Here is a 9660-nt window from a genome sequence, read left to right on the forward strand (position 1 = left end):
TCTTTATGAACATGGCCTGGATAAATAACTTTTTCAAAGTGAACTGTTTTCTATTTATCAGAAACAATTACACCCCAAGCTAAAAAAATTTTGAGTCTGAGTCCTGAGGTGTTTGTTCCTCATGAAAGATGCAATTAATAACAAGTTAACAGGAAACTCAAGTCATAATTACACAGAGAATTCTAATAATTACATCTTTGGAGGCATAATTGGCCTAAAAATAATTGTGATATTTTAGCTGGAAGAAACGCTAAATTGAAGCAGCCAAATTAATTGTGGACCTACAGATGATTAGATGGCATTGGGGAAGTAAATTTGAGTGTACCACATAATAAAAAGTACCCACAAAATTGCTGTAGCACTATGAGGGAATAATTTCACAGCAGTCTTAAACAATAATTGATCAGTGAGACCTCTAAAAGCTGAAGTGCTGTGGAAGAGAGATTGACATCTATTACGGGATGGAGTCATTCCTTTTAAGTATTTTTATCTTAACTCACACAATTTTTACTGCAGTAAGGATTTTAATTTATCATTGTATATTTCCTTAACTAGTTAAAAAAGACATAAAAGAGAAATGCTGCAATAGAAATGAAAAACCATTACTAAGAGGTCCTTCCAAACAAAATTACTCCTTTGTGATATCTAGATCAAAATCTAAGGTTTTTTAGGAGAGGTATCATTTGTTTGCTCACATATACTCAACTGAAATAAGCTTGACATCATTATTGCAACAATTTTATGTTCACTTAATGCTACTGATCTTAAATTAAACAGATGGAAGAGAAAGGTGAGCATCCATTTGTGATCTGTGAACTGAAGAGACCACTTCCCAGTGCCCAGCTGGGCCTCAGCTTCCAGCCTCCTCAGACTTCTCTGGTTACAAGGACAAAAAAGTACCCATATCTGGAGATCTTAACAGCAAACACTTTGTCTCCAGCCCCAGGTACCAGAAAAACATTTCAACAATGACTAGTAGCCTAACAGTCACTGCATCTTCTTGTTCCCAACTCCTAAACAAAGTTTCACTTTATTTTAGATATTCTCAAGTCATCACTTGATATAACTTGCTCACACTTGACTTACATAAGTGTTTAAAGAGGAAAACTTATATTTATCATGATCTTAATGCTGGAGTGATGGGCACAAGAAAACTACTATAACATTCAACTTAAACTGGCTTTCATTTTCATCAAAACCAAAGTACAAAATCACCACAAAGTAGAAAAACAAGTATTTCAGATGACAAATCTTCAAGCAACTAAGAACTTCTACATTCCAGTAAATCAAGCCTTCAGCAAGCAGGTTTTAGATGTATATTTCAAACTAATTTAAATAAAACATGTTGGGATTTTAGTTTGCTGAGGCGCATAAGACATTCTGTTCACCCCAGTACCAATATGCTCTTGCATTCACCTGAATTACCTGGAGGCCTCACAAGGCGAAGCAAACATGAGGTGGTTCAGCTGCAAATGCTAAGAGGCATTGAAACATTCAACTGTAGGTATACAGAGATAACCCACACAGCCAAGTCAAAACCAGAAGAGTTTCCTGCTGCAGAGCACCTCCACACCATCAGGATAGAGTGCCAGGCTGGGGCATCTGTGCTCATTTCATCTCAGGTTCCTTCTCCTCTGTAGAAACACATTTCCAGTCCCAAACACAGACAAAAGTTAGTATCCAAGGACAGAAAGGCTGGTCTCTTAGCATTTCTGATTATTCCAGGCAGTTGTTTTTTCTTTTAAACTCTCACCAGTCTTGAAACTAATGGGATATGCATAGGAAAACACTGTCCATAGAACACAGCAGCAGAAAACCGATGTCTGGTAATTAAAAATGAATGGGTATCAGTTCCTTTCCCCTTGCTTTATTTCAGTTTTAGTTGAAGCAGTTTTCTCACTAACCAAGCAGCAACAACAATTAGCATAAACTTGGTGCTAACTCACAGATGACATTAATTAACTCACCTAACCAACAGACTCATTCCTAGTCAACACACCTATACAACCATTGTGTTTGTTTTCATAAGGTAAATGACAGCTGTATCAGCTTATTTCATTACATTAAAGTATCAAAAGAAGACACAATACTCATTACCTTGATATTACTTATAGTTTGCACTATAATCCCTTGATTGGATAAATCATAGGACCCTGCGATAGTTTTAATGTCAGCAACAAATTGATACAAACTTTTGTTACATGATATTGTTGCTATTACTATAGCACTTAGAAGTGATAGTAATGCATCAAGACTGCGCTGTTACTCTCCAGACTTAAGATCAGATAAACATAGCTTGCATCAGTAATTTTGTTTCTTAAGTTAACAGTCTTGTTTTCTATATGTTTTTATTAAACTTGTCCCAAACTTAAACTTGATCACACACTACATCAAAAATTGTTTTATTTTCATGATCATCTCAGGTGGTTTTAATTAAGTAGTTGCAAAAGAACTACTTTTTTTTTTTTTCTTTTAAGCTCATATGTTTGAATATATGATTTTGATATATCACATGTTTTTCTTTCAAAAAAGGAAGATCATTCCCCAGAGAGAGTTGGCATGCATTGATATTAAAGCTAAAGGTGTTAAAAAATGTTAGGGTGTGAAGAGGATAGAGCCAAGCTTTTTGCAGTGGTGGAACCCTGTGTCAGGCCAATGGCAATGGGCACAAATTGTAAAATCAGGAAGTACTCCTATACTGAGCAACAGAGCACTGGCATAGGTTGCTCCTAGGAGGCTGTAGAGACACAGTCCCAGGCAAACAGCTCTAAAAGTAGGGGATTGGATTAGATAGCTTCCAGAAGTCCCCGCCAACCTCAGCCATTCTGTGCATCACTGTGGTGCTAAGCTTTTTTAAAAATAGACTCAAGCCACTAGCTTTTATTCTGCCACCACTGTGGTTAATGTGGGATTTTTAGAGTCTGAATGCACAAATCAAAGTCCCCTTCCTTCAGCAAGTGCAAAGATGTGGAAAGATGTACTTAATGCTGCTTCACTGCTTATGTAGTGCCTGAATCATAGAATCATAGAATGGCTTGGGTTGGAAGGGACCCCAAAGATCATCCAGTTCCAAACCCCTACCTGGACAGTGTGTCCATCCTCCAGATCAGGTTGCTCTGAGCCACTTCCAACCGGGCCTTGAATGCTGCCATGGATGCCAGAGGATTTCCCAGAGGATTGGAGGCTTGCTGATGTGACTCCCATCTTCAAGAAGGGCCGTAAGGAGGATCTGGGGAACTGTAGGCCTGTCAGCCTTACCTCAGTACCAGGGAAGGTTATGGAGCAAATCATCTTGGATGAGATTGCACAGCATGTGCGCAGTGTCCAGGGATCAGGCCCAGCGAGCACAGGTTCGTGAAAGGCAGGTGGTGCTTGACCAACCTCATCTTCTTCTATGACTGGGTGACCAGTCTGGTAGATGAGGGAAGGGCTGTTGATGTAGTCTTCCTAGTCTTCAGCAAAGCCTTTGACTCGGTCCCTCACAGGCTTCTTCTGGGGAAACTGGCTGCCCGTGGTCTGAACAGATATACACTACTTTGGGTAAGGAACTGGCTACAGGGCCGTGCCCAGTGGGTCGTGGTGAATGGAGTGAAGTCCAGCTGGCGACCCGTTTCAAGTGGTGTCCCCCAGGGGTCGGTACTGGGGCCCATCCTGTTTAATATCTTTATTGATGACCTAGATGAGGGCATTGAGTGCACCCTCAGCAAATTTGCAGATGACACCAAGCTGGGAGGTGGTGTCGATCTGCCTGAGGGTAGGGCGGCCCTTCAGAGGGATTTAGGCAGGCTGAACCACTGGGCTGAGGTGAATGGGATGAGGTTCAACAAGGCCAAGTGCCGGGTCCTGCACTTTGGCCATAACAACCCCACGCAGCACTACAGGCTTGGGGATGAGTGTGAAGAAGAGAAAGACCTGGGGGTGTTGTTTGATGCTCGGCTGAACATGAGCCGACAGTGTGCTCAGGTGGCCAAGAGAGCCAACGGCATCCTGGCCTGCGTTAGAAACAGTGTGGCCAGCAGGAGCAGGGAGGTGATCATCCCCTGTACTCAGCTCTGGTGAGGATGCATCTCGAGTCCTGTGTTCAGTTTTGGGCCCCTCACTACAGGAAAGACATTGAGGCCCTGGAACATGTCCAGAGAAGGGCAACGAAACTGGTGAGGGGTAAATTAATTTAACTGGGCTTTTTTTCTTTTTTTCTTTTTTTTTTTTCTTTTTTTCTTTTTTTTTACAGCTATTGCTACCAATAACGTTCACAAAGCTTTGAATCTTAGAAAGGAAGAGATGCAGTAGAAACTTCTCAAAAGAGATCAGGCAAAAAAAAAAAAAAAGGAGAAAAAGAAAAAAAGAGAGCTTACAGCTCAAGTTAAAAAGCAACAGAAATACAGTCATGGCAAGTCGCAAGAGAAGTAAATAGGCTCTGCCCACACTTGCATGGACTAGATTTGTAATAAATAATTACCCATGAACCCATTCAGAAAAAATATGTTAGCTGTGTTAACTTGCTATCTTGGCAGCACGTGTTATTCTCCTGCGAAGAAGGAATATGGATTCTGCAAGACACAAGGGACAAGGCATAGGTAGAAAAGAATGCAATTCTGTAAAATGGCTGTCAGATCATTGCTGGAGATCTCTACAGATTCAGTCACATTCAAGATGAGACCACATTTCTGGGGAAATAAAAAAAGAAAAGTTGTGGTTTCCTTTCTTTATTGTGAATTTACTTACCTGCTGTACTAACAATTAACCTCTCTACACACATCATTTGAAAAGCATCTCATCACTGAGCTGCTTCTCAGTGACTTAGGATATGCAGAAAAAAATGCCACTTAATTGCAATTTTGGTTTTTTTTCCTTTTCAGTGAGCCTAAAAATTTGTTAACTACCCTGACGAAGCAAAAGAAACTTTCACAATAAAGAATGCTTTGGCCTGTATTTCTGCAAACAACAGAGAGGGATGACAGCATCTATCAGATGCTGAGTTTTGTAATGCCAGAGAAGGAAAATTATCCAAAAGAACTACAATAAATTGAAATTTTGCCCATTTTGGTATGTATTTATTGTAGGTATGTCTAGGCATTATTTGCTCTTAATACCAAATTACTGTATATATTTTTAGGACAATGGGCCCACAATCACAAATACAAAATGTTATTAACACTGTGACTTCCCATAAGCTCTTCTACACAAAAATCCTAAGATGCTTTTTAATATTAATTAAGATTCACTTCTGCTGAGTGCTGCATTAAGTATGGCAGAAGTTATTCAATTTATTTATTCTATAGGATTACAAAAATCACTGACATACGAGCTGAGAACCAAATTCCACCATAAAAGATGGACAGGAGAGTAGTTATTTCACTAATTATATAAAGAAACTGTTGTGACATCTACTTTTCATATAAGCAGAACAAATTGCAATATCTTCAGAAACCAAGTAGGTTGGTTGCTAAGGCTGCACTGAAAATAGCAGGCTTTTCCAAGTTCCCTACCAATGTGTTTTCATCAAATGGCAACAGAATGCTGCATTAGCTACGAAATTGTGTCAAATGGTACAATTTTACCAATTTGACTGAAAAATTTTGTTGTTTTTGACAGAAAATATTTGAAGTGAGAATTTTTACAAAAAGGATCAGAAATAGATGTACCATTTTTAAGCAGAAGCCTTGCAAATGTGTTTTAAAATTGGTAATAATTAGATTTTGGTAGAAAAGGATTAAAAGCAAACTCACTGCATTGATTGTAGCCCTCTCTTACTTTTCTGCAGTGAACATGTGGAACACTGTAATTTTTTTCCATAACTACTAATGTAAAAAAAATCTATATAAATGGTTATGTTTCATTCGCTTCTCGTGCAAAGGCTTTTCTGTTAGCTTTGAATTCCACACTGTGAATTATAATAAGAAACAAGATGACAGAGCTCAACATTTTCCAGTTAATTTTATTCTGCTTTGGGCATTCCTGCTGTCAGCAGGAGTAAAATTTACTGCCATAGAAAAGCACAAGGAAAAGTCAAATAAGCCTTTCTAAAATCCAATGCAACTTGCATCTAAATGAGACTGCAACATGGAAGGCACCTTCACCTCCCTCTTTTGTTAAGATAGGGGTCAAGCACCCTGTCATGAGTCACCCCAAAAACTAGGGCGGAAACGGGGCTCCACGTTGCACAGGAAGGAAAAAGAGAAGAAGGAAAGACAAAAAGAAAAGCCCTCTGACTCAATAAACAGAAACTGTAATACTCAGCACGAGGAATAAAGCTGTTACTGTGGCAACAGCCACATCACATGGGACTCCTTCCGCCTCCAGGCCTACCACTGTCAGGAAACTCGCCCGCTCTGATCTGCAGCAGCGGCTCACGCTCAGCAGTGCAGGCACACCGCGAGATGCACGAAGCACAGCCACATTTCCAGCTAACGCCCTGCGTGCTTTCCTCTGTTCCTGCCTGGTTCTGAAGCTCTGTTTGAGAGCTGGCTGCGTAATCCATTGGCTCTGAATTTGAGACGAAATCGGTGCTACGCTGGCACAGAGCAAAACAGTACCAACTGAGATCATGAAGGTAATGAGAAGAATGCCAAATATGCTGTGGGAATAACATGTGCAGACGTATTTCAGAAGAGTTACAACAGTGTGCTACTTGGTCTAAAATAATTTATCTGTGAATCCTTTCTCTATCTCACAGTTCCACTTAATTCCTGTAAGCAGTAATGTCTTTATGGCAAAAAAGTTAGTGACAGGTTTTTCACTGACTTTTAAAAGACACTCCCATTAATTGACGACGTGGCTGTTATTAAGCTTCACTGAACAGTATCCTTCACTTATTTACATAGCAACAGCTATGACGAGATAAATGTAACTTCATGGATATCTTCTCTTCCCCTGCCCAGTAGAGCAACATTTTAAAGGTACTTAACCTACATGAAATACGACAGCTTTGAAAAACCTGCTCTGAGTAATCTCCCTTCATCCAGTTCCTCACTTCCCATTTCCCTCAGTTTCCATTTCCTACAGGTATATTGGAAGTACTTTGCAAAAACAACTTACACCTCATGTTCTACAGATCCATTCTAGAGCATCTTACCAGCTGTATATGTTCTGCAGCAGAATTAAGTATCAGTCCCTCCCCTCATTTAGATATAATTTGCAAAAGCTAATGGAACCAAAAGCTATTAAAGCTATTTTTTGCCAACCATGAACAAGAGCCTGCATGCAGCATTATTAAATATTTACACCAGTGGAAGTGAACACTGTTGCTGTCACCATTGCTGAAATGCACCACCTACTGCCTCACTATATTTATATCCACTGTTTGGTCACCATAAACATCCAGCAAGTGTTGATGAATGTCAGTCGGTGCCATTATTTTCTACTTGGAGGAATTCAATAACACACCTTTGTTTCATCTGCTCTTCCACGTCAGATGCCATTCTGTTGGACTGCCCCTCTTCTGCCATCCATCATGGCAACAAAATGTAATGCAATCGTAGTAGGAAGGTTCATCCTCTACTGCCATACCACCCACATCCACCTCTGATGTTGTGGGCCAACATAATAAAATAAGAGACATTACTTTCAGAGCAGATAGCATAAGTCTTAATGTAAATAATTAAAATTTATTATTATTTTTTAAATATCTGTATTAGCTTATATTTACTAGCAATCAAATACTAACCAAAAATCACTGGCATCATGGTTACAGACATGAGGAATTTTTCTGACCTTGCCTCATAAATGGTTTGCAAATACTTCTCCAGTGATTAAATATCAAACTGAGAACAGAACTAAAGCAGAAGACCACCTGGAAAAATAAGTTGCTTTATTCTATAATGATCTCTCGCTCTAAAAATATGTGCACACACACATCCCTCCAGAGAGTAGAGAGTTCTCAACACAATAATAGTGAATAAACATATAATTCCAGATTTTCAATGCTAGAGTAAAATATTTGCCTGGGTAAATCAAGTAGTGGTATCAGAGTGTCCATGGGACTGAGACAGAGCATGTGCCTCACCAGTGCTGTGAGCTGCTGCAATAACCTGCACTGCACTGGTTCATGCTCTGAGAGGCTTTCAGGCATGAGAGAACACTCACAATCAGAATGGCACCACAGGGCAAAAGTAAACAAATTCCTCTTTCATCCTGACAGTCACACACAGCAAGGTTTAACAAAAACATCATACATTAAAGAGGAGGTTTCTCAGGAGGTCAGTGCTAAGAGCTGGATGATGAACGAGGCACAAGAACTGCAGCTGCACAAGAACACAGCAGCCTGAAGCTGCAGTCTGTTCAGCCCTTCCAGAACAAGGGTTCTCAGAAAACACTGCAGCTACAGTGATTTGAGCAGCAGAGCAGACTTGGTGTTTTGCTTCTCTCAGAAACCTCTGCTTTTCTCTTCCCAGCCTCCCAACGACCTCCCAGTGTTCTCATTAATTATGGCTCCAGCTGCAGATGCTACAGTTAAGTACTTTAAACCACTGAAATAGCAGAATATGTACTATTTTTCCCAGTGGAACTATTGTATGTCATTCAAGGAAGATGAAGCAGCTCCCAGGCAATCAAGCAGAGTGACAACTAACACAAAGTGAGTGGTGGCAACACATGAGCAAGAGACAAAAGGAACAGAGAGTTAAAGCTTGAATTCATGTGACATACTGATCCACAATAATTAGCAAAACACCACATTTCATGGCCTTGGCAGCACAGAATACCACAACTTTCGAATTCTAACAACAACAACAAAAAAAGCATAACCCTTAAAGAGCATAAGCTCTTAAAAAATAAATTACACTTTTTCAAATAGTACACTCAGAAAATCGGGTGCTGGCATTCACTTACAGGTAGATATTCAGTCCAAATGTAAATTAGCACAGAATACACTACAAGTATCTCACACATTAAATACTCTTTAAAATAAATCTGCCTCCCCAGAGCAGGCAGAATGTGAGTTTGGATGTTACTACATAAGAACCAGCCAGAAAGACAAAACGATCTCTCAAATTTATCCATAGCTCTATGCTATTGGTGCAGTACTTATATAATAGGAACGGAGCTTTGTGCATGTGTGAGAGGCAAGTGTGTTTCTAGCCATTTAGCACACAGGCTGCCCTACCAAGGATAGCTACTGAAAAAAAAAGATTTGTTTCTAACAAGCACTTTTCATAGTAATAAAATTTAGTTCAGCATTTCTGATCCTAGTTACTTTTGGACTGATAACAAAACAGAATGAAATGCAAATCAAGAAAGAAGCAATCTAATTGGGAAAGCAAGAAAGAAATTTAAGATAGAAAGAATATAGCAATTGAATATTCACCAAAAGAACCAACTCAACGTTCAAGCCAATTAAAAACACAGTTTGGCCTCCAGATGCATCTTTAAGACTAGCAAGAATATTAAAAACTATTATAAAGCATACATATATTTATATCAGGGCTGCTTGAATTGCTTAATTTCATCCAATGTGAACTTCTAATTGCTCACTCAAAAATATTTCCTGTATCATCATTAATTTTCAGAGTTGAGGTGGTTAAGTGCAAATAAAACCTTAGACTTAAAAATAATTTGAGTTGCTTTGGGCAAAAGGCCTGAGTAAGGTCTGCTATGTCAGATACAAAGCCAAAGGTACAGAGCAACTGATTTTATTCACCATTTTCCATCGTAACTTCCAAA

Source organism: Centrocercus urophasianus, unplaced genomic scaffold (genome assembly GCF_019232065.1).
Source record: "Centrocercus urophasianus isolate 14NV4802_14NV808 unplaced genomic scaffold, USGS_Curo_1.0 seq_21, whole genome shotgun sequence".
In the NCBI taxonomy this organism is placed as follows: Eukaryota; Metazoa; Chordata; class Aves; order Galliformes; family Phasianidae; genus Centrocercus; species Centrocercus urophasianus.